Here is a 15,072-nt window from a genome sequence, read left to right as displayed (position 1 = left end):
ATATCCATAACAAATATGCATGAGATAGATTTGCATCTCAAGGAGGCAGCACATGCAAATCCATCTCATACATATTCATTGTGGATATCTTGACAACCTAACCTGGCTCCGGCTCACGAGGACTAGAATTGCCTACCCCTGTCCTAGGCTGTAGTGAAGTGATTACCGTATTTTCACATAGATAACGCGCACCCGTGTAAAACGCGCACACGGGTATAGCGCGCAAAAAACACATATTTATGTACATAAATTTTTATATACCGCGCACACTCGTATACTGCGCATGCTGCCTGACTCTCCTTTCGCCCGCCCCGACTCTCCTCTGGAGACCCCGACTCTGTTTTCACCCGCCCCGACTCTCCTTTCCTCCTTGAAGTCCTGTCCCTACCCTGAAAGCCTGATGCCCCCCCCCGACGTCCGATTCACCCCCCCCCGCAGGACCGCTCGCACCCCCACCCCGAAGGACTGCTCGCACGCACCCGCACCCCCACCCTGAAGGACCGCTCGCACCCCCACCCCGAAGGAGCGCTCACACTCCCACCCCGAAGGACCGCTCGCACCCCTACCCGAAGAACTGCTCGCACCCCCACAGCCTCACCCCCCTCCCCCATGGAGAAGCAGTCTACCTTGTTTCCAGATGCCAGCGAGCCCAGCTGTTTTCTCTGCCGGCGGTCCCGCCCCTTCTCTGAGCCCTGCTGCGCTGCTTTTTCTTCCGGCGGTCCCACCCTTTCTCTGACATCAGAGAAAGGGCGGGACCGCCTGAAAAGGAAGCAGCGCAGCACAGGGCTCTGAGAAGGGGCAGGACCACCGGCAGAGGAAGCAGCTGGGCTGGCATCCGGAAACAAGGTAGACAGCTTCTCCATGGGGGAGGGGGGGAGGCTGTGGGGGTGCGAGTGGTCCTTTGGGTGGGGGTGCAAGCGGTCCTTCGGGGTGGGAGTGCGAGCGCTTCTTCCGGGTGTTGAATCGGGCGTCGGGGGGGAAAACTATGTAAAAAAATTTTTGTACAACGCGCTCACGCGTATAACGCGCAAGGGTATGCGCGGTTTGTAAAAACCACGTATAACGCGCGCGTTATATGCGAGAAAATACGGTACACCTGTCAGTTTAGATGCATGTTTAATTAATATATTATGCATAGTTGTCTTAACAAGCTGTATTATGATTCTGTTTTGTAGGATGCTATTTTAGTATTGATAAGTGATTGACCATCCAAATTGTCTATCAATTAAAACATAGCGGAAGTTCAAACACATTCATACAAAAATTGGACGAAAAAGTCTAAAAGGTTGCAGTGTACACAGCTTGATAACTGAATTGCAAACACTAAGCAGGACTAGATACTATCGTGGCCAAAAAACCTCAAATGAAACAAGGCAATTTCAAAGTCGGGAATTACAAGATAAGTGCTTGCCTAATTGATCCACAGAAGAAAAGAAAAATGAAAAATGGCCTAAGGGATCAAGCCAATCGGAGTCTTGGAACCCTCCCAGAACATCCCAGAATGCACTGGGAGAGAGGCCTAAGATTCCGGTTGACCCAGAGATAGGGAAGGGGGGGCCATTTGAAAGCAGGGGAGAGTGGGCATCTCTCCCGCTGTGGGGGGGTGGTAAACAGGGATTTTAGTGCAGCAGGAGAGAGTGGGCATCTCTCCTGCTGAAGGGAGGGAGGCGGTCGGGTCGGGTCGTGGCAGGTTGGTCGCGGCAGGGATTTTAGTGCAACAGGAGAGAGTGGGCATCTCTCCTGCTACAATGACTGGGTCGGTGTGGATTTTAGGGCAGTAGGAGAGAGTGGGCATCTCTCCTGCTACAAGGGCTGGTCGCGGTGGGTTTTAGGGTAGCAGGAGAGAATGGGCATCTCTCCTGCTGCAATCATCGGGGATTTTAGGACAGCAGGAGAGAGTGAGCATCTCTCTCACTGCATCACAACACAGGGCTTTCTAGCAGTCTCTGACACTGACCGGTATTTTTTACGAATCCACCGGAGGGCTCATTTCAATGTTGAAGAGTCTGTTTGCATGCCAGTGTTGGAGACTGCTAGAAACCTCGCTAAAGACAGAGATAACCCCTTTTGATAATCCACCGCTACACTGCAGACAGGCTAATCCACTGGAAAACATTTTAGCGATGGCTTTAAACTTTTGAGAATCTTGCCCTAAGTTGATATCCAGTGCTGGCCAACTAAGTTTATAGTGGTCAAAAATAGACCAACTATTTACACAGCCTAATTTGGTTACTACCTTTAGCTGGAGAACTTTTGAACTTCTGCGGATAGCCATCAAGTAATGCAACATTAGCCACTAAAAGAGGATTTCATCAAAGGGCACTAAGCACGTTACGTTAGAGCAGTGGTTCCCATCCCTATCCTGGAGGACCACTAGCCAGTCAGGTTTTTAGGATAGCTCTAATGAATATGCATGGGGCAGATCTGCATTCCTATCATCTTCATTGCATGCAAATGTCTTTCATGCATATTCATTAGGGCTATCCTGAAACCTGACTGGCTGGTGCTCCTCCAAGACAGGGTTGGGAACCACTGCGTTAGAGCACCCTAATTATTAAAAATGCCCATTATATTCCTAAGGGCATCTTTAGCGGTTAGCATGCACTAACACGTTTGTGCATACTAATACAATTGCGCATGCTAATTTGCTTAGCGCCATTTGATGAATTCCCCCCTAGATCTAATATTGAACAGCCATGTCACACTGAATATTAGCGCTTAGCTGGCTTAGTGCTTTTTCATCAGCCAGAAGCTGTTCCTGTCTGGTGAAATAGCGCTGAATATCGACCAGCTAATGCCATCTAGGGAAGACAGTTTTTGAAAAGATTTTATTTTGGTAGCTAGGAAATTACTCAGGCAAAAATCATGGACTGAAATTGACTGCCTCGGTGAGTAAAAGCACCCATGCTGTTTAGTGCAGATGCTTTTGCTTATGCTGAAAATGGGTAGTGATGAAATGAGCAGTGCCAGCTCCCATTTGGCAGAGATTTTGCACATCGTACGTGTTTAAAATCTGCCTTATTGTGGTTATAGACAATCTACATGTTACACAATTACTAAGAATTCATACAATGTGAAAATTTAATAAAAATTTATTGAAGCAAAAAAAAACAAACAAACAAAAAAATTGCCTTATTTATAATTTAAAAGTTTGTCATATACCCCTTCCTTTATAAAACATGCAAGCGTTTCTAGTGCCAGCCGCAGTGGTAAGAACTCTGATGCTCATAGAATTCCTATGAGCATCGGCGTTCTTACCGCCGCAGCCGGCACTAAAAATGCCAGCCCGGCCTCATGAAAATTTTAAAAATAAATTTTAAAACGATGGTATTGTTATTTTAAAGGATTTAAAGTCTGTCTTTCTCTTTGGGAGGTTTTAATGTAGAAACTAATTTGAGGATAATTCTTCATTTATCATATAATTGTCTGTACTGAATATATGTGTCCTTAATTTTGAAAGCCTAACAACATAAAGAGATTAGATTTTTATCTTGCTAATATATTTTCTAATAAAGAGGTGTGTCATCCTGGACTGTAAGGTATTCTCCCTATACTAGTGAGCCATGCAGAAGAAATCCATTCCAGGTTTTCAAATCCTCCTCCTTCTCCAGAAGACTCTGCTGCCCCCTGGGCCTAAGTCACTAGTCACCCAAAGTTGGAAATGTCCAAAGTCCATTCTCGAAAAATACATCCAAAATATTTTTTTTGAGTATCGTCCAGACCACTAAGTCATCTACCTTTATACCCCATTCTCATCCAAATATTCATCCAAGTCAAAAACGCCTATAACAAGACCTTTTGGACATGGGAGGGACCAGCAAAGTGATGGACTGGATACCCAGACATGGTAAAAGAATAGTGGGGCACCTTACAAGGGCAATGCTGTGAACTTCACAAAAAGGGTACCACATAAACATCTCACCACAACTCTCTTATAGGTCATGGTCAGCATCCCAAAACACCCCCAAAACCTACTATGCCCACCTGTCTACCACTCCAATAGCCCTTATGGCTGCAGATGCCACCTATATGGCAGTACAGTAGGGTTTTGGGGGGTACATGAATGCAGGCTTAGGGGCCTGGGTCCTCCTCTCTATGGTTCACTAGCCCACCTCCCAGACTACTTAAGCTACCTCTGTGCAGCTCTACTAGGCTTTCCTATGCCAGGTGCTGATGTTCTGGAGGCAGGTATGTACGTTTTTATTCTGATTTTTATGACAGTGTGGGATGGTCAATGATCACTGGGGGAGTGTGTATGGGTCTGTACTTTGTGTCTGCAGTGGTTATCTGGTTACTTTGGATACCTTTGGGGCATTTAGATGTGTTTTTGGATCGCCTAAGTCACTACGCATAAGTTCCATCTAGGCAGTCTTGTTAAACTTTCAGTTATACTTGCAGTATGACTAAGTCTAGATCGACCCACATCCAACCTACTTCCCGCCCTAACCACTCCTTCAAAAACGCTCCTTTTCACTCTGGGCGTACAGCAGCACTGAAAAGGCCTAAGCTGTTTTAAAACCCATTTCGATTATCGGCACTTGGACCAATTGTCTTTTTGATCGTCCAACTGCTGATTTAAGCAGGTTTTTAGACATATTTCCATTTCGATTATGTACCTCATAAGGTCTGACTAGCATAAAAATCTCTGAAACATATAAGATAAGTGTATGTTTTATAAATACATAGGAAAAGTATATAGAGATAGTAAACATAGTATACGCTAGTGCATATATAGGGTAAAGATAGTATGTAAATATTGTGTATTTATTTTAAACATTTGTATTCTGCTTTTAGCCAAAGCAGTTCACAGTTCAACATACAAAATCTTTAAAACACACAGATCTCATAGTTCTTCCAGCGAACATGAAGATAAATATAAATATATAAGAAGATATACACACCATATCATGATGCCTAAATGCTCCAAAATCATCAGTAAGTCCCTATGGGGCAGTATTGGAAATCATCTCAAAATCTCTTTAAATCAGTACTGTAACACCACTACAGATGCTCATTTATGGAAAAAACCCCATCACAGAAACTCTCAAACTCTGCTTTGTACCACCAGTACAGAATCTCATGTATTGTACCACATAGTAACATAGTAGATGACCGCAGATAAAGACCCGAATGGTCCATCCAGTCTGCCTAACCTGAAGCCCTCCCCAGCCCATCCTCAACTAAATGGCCATATACAGACACAGACCGTGCAAGTCTGCCCAGTATTGGCCTTATTTCTTCAATATTTACTATTATTTTCTGATTCTAGATCCTCTGTGTTCATCCCATGCTTTTTTGAACTCTGTCACCATTTTCCTCTCTACCACCTCTCTCGGGAGCGCATTCCAGGCATCCACCACCCTCTCCATAAAGTAGAATTTCCTTACATTGTTCTTGAGTCTACCACCTTTCAACCTCAAATTATGTCCTCTGGTTTTACCGTTTTCCTTTCTCTGGAAAATATTTTGTTCTACGTTAATACCTTTCAAATACTTTAACATCTGAATCAAATCTCCCCCTGCCCCTCCTTTCCTCTAGGGTATACATATTCAGGGCTTCCAGTCTCTCCTCATACGTCTGTTGGAGTAAACCTCCTATCATTTTCATCACCCTCCTTTAGACCGCTTCAAGTCTTCTTATGTCTTTCACCAGATACGGTCTCCATAACTGAAAACAATACTCCAAGTGGGGCCTCACCAACAATCTGTATAGCGGCATCAACACCTTCTTTCTTCTACTAGTTACATCTCTCTTTATGCAGCCCAGCATCATTCTGGCAACAGCTACTGCCTTGTCACACTGTTTCTTCACCTTAAGATCTTCGGACACTATCACCCCAAGGGCCCTCTCCCCATCCATGCATATCAGCCTCTCACCTCCCAGCACATAAGGTTCCTTCTGATTACTAATCCCCAAATGCATTACTCTGTATTTCTTTGTATTAAATTATAGTTGCCAGATATTAGACCATTTCTCTAACTTTTGCAGATCCTTTTTCATGTTTTCCACTCCCTCCTCGATGTCTACTCTGTTACAAATTTTGGTATCATCTGCAAAAAGGCAAACCTTTCCTTCTAACCCTTCAGCAATGCCACTCACAAACATATTGAACAGGATCAGCCCCAGCACCGAACCCTGAGGGACTCCACTACTCACTTTTCCTTCTTCCGAGCGACTTCCATTAACTACCACCCTCTGTCGTCTGTCCGACAACCAGTTCCAAATCCAGTTTATCACTTTGGGTCTTAACTTCAGCCCTTCAAATTTGTTCAAGAGCCTTCTATGAAGAACCGTGTCAAAGGCTTTGCTGAAATTTAAGTAAATTACATCTAGTATATGTCCTCGATCCAGTTCTCTGGTCATCCAATCAAAAAATTCAATCAGGTTCATTTGACACGATTTACCTGTTGTAAAGCTATGTTGCCTCAGATCCTGTAACTCATTAGATTCTAGGACGTTTACTATCCTTTCTTTAAAAAGCTTTTGTAAACTACTCTGAATTGACTCTTCAGTCATTAGTAGCAGTATAGAAGCTTTCAATAAACAATAAGCTTGGATCTTGAGTGATGGCACTGTGAAGCCTTTGTTGGTACCTGCTTGGAGGAAAGCTGGCACCACTGCGATTGAAGCACAAAATGGCTCCACCTTCTCTTTCATGCACCAGTGTTGAAACTTCTCCCATGCCTTAACCTAAGTGAAGACCGTTGTAGACTTCTTGGCCCTGAGGAGAGTAGCAATAACTATCTCTGAATATCCTTTGCGCTGTAACGACATACCATCAATAGCCTTCCCGTAAGACCAAAGCAATCCAGATCTTCTATGACCACTGGGCTGTCTCAGGGCCAGATAGTGCTCTGCCTGCAGTCTGAGACCCTTGTTCCTCTGAAGATGTACAAGGTATGCATTCCACAGCCTGCATAGCCAATCTGGTGCTAGGAGGACCACTCTCCCTGGGTGGTTTGCTATTCTGTGAAGAATCCGCCCTATCATGGGCCATGGAGGAAACACGTACAAGAGCTCACTCTTTGGCCACAAATGGATTAGGGCATCCAGGCCTTTGCTTCTGGGCTCAGATCTTCAACTGAAGAAGTGGTGTGCCACCTTGTTCACAGCCATAGCCATCAGATCAAAAGTTGACCAATCCCATCGACAAATGATGGACTGAAACACTGCTGCAGATAACGTCCATTCTCCCGGATCTAAGGTCTGTCTGTTGAGGAAATTGGTCTGGAAATTGGTCCTACTACATGTGCCGCAGAGATTGCCAGTAGGTGTAGCTCTGCCCACCAAAAAATAAGTGGGCTTTCAGGCTCAGCTGTGCATTCCTGGTCCTTCCTTGGTAACTGATATATGCCACTGCTGTTGCATTGTTTGAGAAGATTCGGACCATTTGTCCTTCCAGACTCCTCTTCAGCTTCTGTAATGTCATTCGAATAGCCTGAAGTTCCAGTCTGTTGATGGACCACTTTCTCTGGGAGGCTGACCACTACCGCTGGACTGGGCATCTGTTGCAATGGCCTCCCCAGTTGAACAAGCTGGCATCCATTGTGAGAATCACTCACAAAGTTATTCTGAGGGGCATGTCCTGTAATAATGACTGTGGACGGAGCCACCAACTCATACTGTGGTGAGATTCTGGAGTCCGCAGCAGAGTCATTTGAAGGGAGTCTGTTTGTGGGGACCACCAAGATAGTAGTATATTCTGGAGAGGACAAATATGAACCTTTGCCCAAGGGGCCACATCTAGAGTAGCTAGTACATGGAGCCTAGTACTTGGAGGTAATGCCATGCAGACGGAGCTGGCTTGGCCATCATGTCCGTTAACCGAGTGTAAAGCTTCTGTCTGCATGCTTCTGGAAGATAGACCTGGCCTTCTGCCATGTTGTATAGTACTCCCAAATTAGAGAATGACACGGGGAGCGATCCCCGCAGCGAACCGCTGCGTGGCTGCGGGTTATGGTGACCTCATTAGCAAATCGCCGCAGACGCGGGGACAAATCCTTTCACCGCCCGCAAAAACGGTGAATAGATTTGTCCCCGCAGGCCAATGTCCCCCCTTCTAGGAACCGCTATTTACCTGTGTTTCACCTGCACGTTGCCGCATTGACTCCGCCCCCCAATATACTGGCTCCTCATTTGTCAGATCAACCCTTCCTGCCAATAGAACCCGCCCCCCCCCGACGATCGCCGGCAGGAAGGTGCTCAGCCCTTCATGCCGACAGAACCAGCCCTCCCCAACGATCGCGGCAGGAGGGTACCCATCCCCTCCTGCCTAACCCAACCCCCCCCCCAACGGCCCTCCCGACGATCGCAGCAGGAGGATATCCAACCCCTCCTGCCAGCTCCCCAACAGCCCCCCTATGATCACTGGTAGGAGGGTGCCCAACCCCTCCTGCCGGCCCCCCCAACGGCCCCCTATATCGCCAATAGGAGGGTGCCCAACCCCTCCTGCCGGACCCTCCCCCAACAAACCCCGCCATCCCGAAACACCACCCTTAGTCTTACTTTCCAAGTTGGACCGGACAGCTCCTCGCTCGTCTGGCCAGCAGGCCTGCCTCCGTCCTGATTGGCCCAAGCACCTAAGGCCCCTCCTATAGCGGGAGTGGCTTTAGGTGCCTAGACCAATCAGGCCCTAGGATCCTGTGGGTTGGGCAGGGTAGGGGCGGGCCCGCCTCATTTGGACAGAGGCAAGCCTGCTGGCCATACGTGTGAGGAGCCGTCCGGTCCAACTTGGAAAGTAAGACTAAGGGGGTTCCGGGGTGGGAGGGTTCGTTGGGGGGGGGTCCAGCAGGAGGGGTTGGGTACCCTCCTGCCGGCGATCTTAGGGGAGGCCATTGGGAGGACCGGCAGGAGGGGTTGGGTACCCTTCTGCTGCGATTGTCGGGAGGGCCGTTGGGGGGGGTCTACAGGAGGGGTTGGGTGCCCTCCTGCCGTGATCGCTGGGGGGAGGGGAGACTTGCAGCCGTAGCCGCGGTCACTATGCTAATCACGATTAGCATAGTGACCGCGATTAGGTACACGATTTGGTACACGATTAGGTACACGATTTGCCGCGATTAGGTACAGCGGCCGCGTCTACTTACCATGTAGGCTAACATTGTAAGCATTAAAAGTACATGTCGTGTTTGTTTTTGTATAGTTATTAACTAATATTTAACTAAGTTTTAAAGTTTTAAAGAATGTTTCCTTTATACGTAAATAAAGAAAAGTATTTAAAATCGTACCCGTTTGAGGCTTTTATATATGCAGCGGTGACGGTGATGGGGCGGTGAATGGGGTTGCAGTGGCGGTGACGGGGCGGTGAATGGGGTGGCAGTGGCGGTGACGGGGCGGTGAAGGGAATGGTGGTGACGGGGCGGTGCAGAGGATGGTGAGACGGGGACGGGGCGGTGACGGGGACCAATTTTTTCACCGTGTCATTCTCTATCCCAAATATTCTAGGCATTGAGACGGAACCAGTTGACTCAAAAATTCACTACCCAGCTCAAGCTCTGCAAGATCTGGACCATTTGATCCACTGTTTGTTCCCTTTCTGATAATGATGGAGTTCTGATGAGCCAGTCATCCAGATATGACTGTGTGTGGCACAGTGGTTAAAGCTACAGCCACAGCACCCTGAGGTTGTAGGTTCAAACCCATGTTACTCCTTGTGACCCTGGGCAAGTCACTTAATCCCCCCATTGCCCCAGGTGTATTAGATAGATTGTGAGCCCATCAGGACAGACATGGAAAATGCTTGAGTACCTGAATAAATTCATGTAAACCGTTCTGCACTCCCTGGGTATAAAAAATTGAATAAATAAAGATGGATGCACTTGCAATCCTGCCCTGCGGAGATGCACTGCTACCACCACCATCACCTTGGTGAACATGTGGGGTATTGCTGCCAACCCAAAGGGAATCACCAAGAACTGATAATGTCTCTCCAACACATGGAATCTCATGTATTCCAGAAATATGGGAATGTGCAGCTAGGCTTCCTTCAAGTCTAGGGAATCTAGAAATTCCCCCAGAGCTACTGCTGCAATGACTGACCACACAGTTTCTATGAGAAAGTGAGGAAGCTTCAGGGCCTCTTTGACATGTGTGAGATCCAGAATGGGTCTCCAACCTTCTGAGCCTTTCTTAGACACTAGGAAGCATTTGCCTGAGTTCGATTCTTCGGGTGTAACTGGTTCTATGGCATGAGTTTCTACAAGTCTCTGTACTGTTACTAAGACTCTGCATAACTTTTCTGAGCATATCACTGGATATCCATAAACCAGTCTGTTAAGGGATGGGCAAACTCTAGCTTGTATCCTCCCCAAATGATCTCCAGCACCCAGCAGTCTGAAGAGATCTGTGCCCAGACTTCCACATACACCAAGAGCCTTCCTCCTGTGTTCATAAATTTGCAGATTGTTCAAAAAAGAACAGCTTTCTTTGCTTTCATTTTCACTTCACGTCTGGCATTCACTTCCTGATATGGCCCCCAAGTGTCCGAAGAGTGAATTACAAGCATTTAGAGTGCATAAATCTAATGATATTTTCTCAATAGGATCCACTGTTCACTTTCTGCGATTTTGAAATGCAACATGTACTGCTGGAACCTAACCTCTATTTTTCCAATAGACTTAGAGGGGCATAATCGAAAGGGACGTCTAAGTCCGTTTACGTCCATCTCGCAAGTCGTCCAAAGTTAAAAAGAGCCTAAGACACATTTTCGAAAGATACATCCAACTTTTTTTTACTTTTGAAAATCATCTAATTATACGTCCTGCCGATCTGATCGTCCAAGCCACTAAATCGTCCATCTTTATACCACATTTCCGTCCAACTTTCTGTCCAAGTCCAAAATGCCTAGAACAAGCCCTGTTGGACATGGGAGGGGTCTGTAAAGTGATGGACTGCATACCCAGACATGCCACCTAAATAGTGGGGCACCTTACAGGGCACTGCTGTGAACTTCACAAAAAGGGTACCATGGCTTCTCCTCACTACAGCTCCTTATAAATGACAGTAAGCCCCCCAAACTACCTCCAGAATCCCCTAGACCCACTTATCTACCACCCCAATGTTTTGTTATTTGCAATTTTGCGGTTTGCAAAAATTTTTGGGAACTGTACTACCTTAACATTTTCAGGAACTGTTCTACCTCAAATAACAAGAATGGACTTTATATCATATTTAGAAAAAAATATATTCTTACCTTGAAAAATTCTGAGAAGTCAAAATCCATGCCATCAGGACCCCGACATGGGTCATATTTCACAAACTGCTTCCTCAGGAGACCCAAATATAATTCAAAGTGCAATGTCTTCAAAGTTTAAATATCTTCAAAAAGAAAATAGAGCATGAAAATCCATACATAACCAATGGTTAAAACACTTAACAGATTTTGCAAAATGTCACGTGTCATAAAAAGAAATAGTCAGTCAGATTAGGGTTACCAGATTTTACTCCTGTAAAATCCGGACCCATAGCCCTGTCCTATTATGCCTAAGTCACACCGCGCCCCCATAACCTGTTCTCGTCCTCGGGACTGCGTCATGTGCGGATGCAACGCAATGATGTCGCATGCATGTGTGCATGTGCGTGACATCACCACTTTGCATCCACGCAGATGCTCTCACGACGCGGCCCCAAGGTGGAAGCTTTTCAAAACCCTGACAAAGTGCCAGGTTTTGAAAAGCCATCCGGACACCCGGACATGTCCTCTAAAAAGAGGACATATCCGGGTAAATCCGAACATCCGGTAACCCTAAGTCAGGTAATGTTGACCATCAGAGCGTAGTAAGGGGAGGGGGGGGCAGTCTGCCCCAACTACAGTCTTCCATGGAGCACTAGCACCCCTCCTGCTCTCCACATACACCCTCCCCACTCTTCCTCCTGTCGCATGCGCGCCCCTTCCCCACGAACATGCTGCTCGCGCCACCTTCAGCACTCTCTCAAACGTCGCTTCCAGGACCCGCACCTAGGAAGTTATGTCAAAAAGAGCGCCGAAGCCAACACGAGCAGCAAGTTCGTGGCTGCTCATGACGAAGATAAAAAGGTATGGGGAAGGGGTGCACATCCGTTGCGGGGGGGGGGGGCAGGAAAGGGACGCCACCACCCCAGGTGCCGCTCACCCCCCCCCCCCCCACTATGCCACCACATTAGAGTCCCACAAATTAATTGCAGATTGCAAGGAACTAAAGTCATCGAAGGCAGTCCATTGATCCCATCATTCTAGCACTCACCATCTCCTCATTATGGTGCTAGCAAAGCAGAAGGGCAGGGGGCATCTGTGAACAAGCTTGTTACTGTTCTGCATCACATTCATCCTTTACATCCGTCAAGAAAAGGGTTTTTATTTTTTATTGTTTAGCTGACAGGTTTAGAGTCTTTGGAGGAAGATGGCTGCTTTACTCACGTTACTCCTCTCCTAAAGTCATTTCATGGCTTCCCATCCGTTTCCGAATACAATTCAAACTCCTCTTAGTGACCGACAAATGCACTCATTCAGCTGCCCCTCACTCTTCACTTATCTCTCTCTTTGTTCCCCCCCTCCCCCGTGAGCTCTGCTCAGCTGGTAAGTCCCTCTTATCTGTGCCTTTCTCTTCAGCTGCCAACTCCAGACTCCGTCCCTTCTGCCTTGCTGCGCTGTATGCTTGGAACAAGCTGCCCGAATCCCTACGGTGGGCTCCGTCTCTGGCAGCATTCAAAAAGCCCACCTCTTTAAGAGTGCTTTAGACCAGTGTTTCTCAACTCGGTCCTGGAGTACCCCCTTTTCCAATCAGGTTTTCAAGATATCCACATGAAAGAAATTTGCATATAATGGAGGCAGTGTTTGCAAATCAAGTTTATGCAAATTCAGTGTGGATATCCTGAAAACCTGACTGGCAAGGGGGTACTCCAGGACTAAGTTGAGAAACACTGCTTTAGACTCCTAAACTCCTCCCACCTTAGGCTCTGCATCCCCTACTCTCTATGTCATGTCTTGTCTGTCCAAGTTAGATTGTAAGCTCTTCCGGGTAGGGACCATCTATAAATGTCAAAAATTGACCAACCCCATTGACAAATGATAGACTGAAACAGTGCTGCAGTCCATTCTCCCGGATCTAAGATCTGTCTGCTGAGGAAATTGGTCTGGACGTTGTCCACTCCTACTACATGTGACACAGAGATTGCCAGTAGGTGTAGCTCTGCCCACTGAAAAAATAAGTGGGCTTTCAGGCTCAGCTGTGCACTCCTGGTCCCTCCTTGGTGATTGATATATGCCACTGCTGTTGCATTGTTTTGAGAAAATCTGGACCATTTGTCCTTCCAAACTCTTCTTCAGCTTCTGTAATGGCATTCAAATAGCCTTTCAATGCTATATAAGTGATAAGTAGTAGTAGTATTTTAGTACAGGTCTCATTCTATGCAATGAGACCTAGAGCTAATTTTTACTAAGGTGCACTAATGAATTTAGTGCATGCTAACAGTTAGCACTCACTAAATGCTATATTCCTATGGGCTTCTTAGCATTTAGTGTGTGCTAATCGTTAGTGCACACTAAGACCTAAATTTTCTATAGTGCACGGTAGGTTAGGCAGCGGTAGGCATCCTACTGCCACCTAACTTAATTGTTTTAATTGGTGATAAATGGAGCCGTAATTGACAGCGCCATTTAAAAGCAATTAAAATCTAATTTTTAAAAATGTAGGCTGACGGCTTCCAACTCCCGTTCATAGAGGCACCTACCAGCGCCTACGTCTAAAGTAGTTATAGTTTATACAAGAAGTGGATGTAGGCGCTGGTAGCTGCCTCTATTGATGCGATTCTTGTTGAAAGTAGGCACCGGAAATATAGGCCTGTAAAACCTGGGCCTACATTTCTAGCACCTACTTTTGATGTGGCCGCGATTCTCTAGACAGCACCGTCACATGAATGACATGCGATTGGGGCCGCCACTAATGGCGCCGAAGATTCCAGGGAATCCAGCCCTGAATCTGTTAGCACCTTACTAAAAGGAGCCCCTAGTTACTAATAGCCCAGATTCACAGTGAAATAACCCATCTTAATCGTAGCATACATTAGATCTGCATCTGGATTAAAAATTTTAATTGTGATTAATCATGATAAAATTTTTATATTGTGATTAACAGCACAATTAAACATAATTTATGCATTTGTTTCCTTATTTCCCACTGCAGTTCCTTGTGACTGGGCAAGTCACTCAATACTCCATTGTCCCAGGTACAAAATAAGTACCTGTTTATAATATGTAACATAGTAAATGACGGCAGATAAAGACCCGAGTGGTCCATCCAGTCGGCCAAATTAATTTAGTTTAAATTAATTTAGTTTAAATGGTCCTTTTTCTTAGATATTTCTGGGCCAGAAACCCAGTGCTTAGGTTCCATCTACTGGAGTCTCCATCAAAGTTCACTCCAGCCTATTTTAACCATCCCAGCCATCAAAACCCTCCCCAGCTCGTCCTCAACTGAATGTCTATATACAGGACACAGGCTGTGCAAGCCTGCCCAGTACTGGCCTTAGTTCCTTCAATGTATACCCATTATTTTCTGATTAGAGATCCTCTGTGTTCATCCCACGCTTGTATGAACTCTGTCACTGTTTTCTTCTCTACCACCTCCCTTGGGAGCGCATTCCACGCATCAACCACTCTCTCCGTAAAGAAGAATTTCCTAACATTACTCTTGAATCTACCACCCCTCAAATTCAAATTATGCCCTCTGGTTTTACCATTTTTCTTTCTCTGGAATAGATTTTGTTCTGCGTTAATATCTTTGAAGTATTTGAACGTCTGAATCATATCTCCCCTGTCCCTTCTTTCCTCTAGGGTATACATATTCAGGGCTTTCCTGTAAAACTTGAATTGTAACCACAGAAAGGTGATATATCAAATCCCATCTTCCTTCCATTAGCTAAAAGACTGATGCCCAGATTCATTAAAGATAGCGACTCAATCGCTGTTGGCCAATTTTTAAACAGCGATTGATTCACTATCAAGTTTGCATTCAAATAATTTGCAACTCGCTACTCTCAGGCCTTCTGCTTAGCCAATTGTCCAGAATTCGGCTGCAACTTATATTCCGGGAGAGCCAC

General features: G+C 46.0%; 1 protein-coding gene across 1 annotated transcript in view; it reads left to right on the top strand.

The window, feature by feature from the left end:
* MARCHF1 (membrane associated ring-CH-type finger 1) overlaps positions 1 to 15,072 on the top strand; it is a 248,870-nt gene that overhangs the window by 109,629 nt on the left and 124,169 nt on the right. The window lies entirely within an intron of this gene.

Source organism: Geotrypetes seraphini, chromosome 1 (genome assembly GCF_902459505.1).
Source record: "Geotrypetes seraphini chromosome 1, aGeoSer1.1, whole genome shotgun sequence".
Classification (NCBI taxonomy): domain Eukaryota; kingdom Metazoa; phylum Chordata; class Amphibia; order Gymnophiona; family Dermophiidae; genus Geotrypetes; species Geotrypetes seraphini.
Note: the sequence above shows the minus strand (reverse complement) of the source record. Positions and strands in the feature narration are given on the sequence as shown.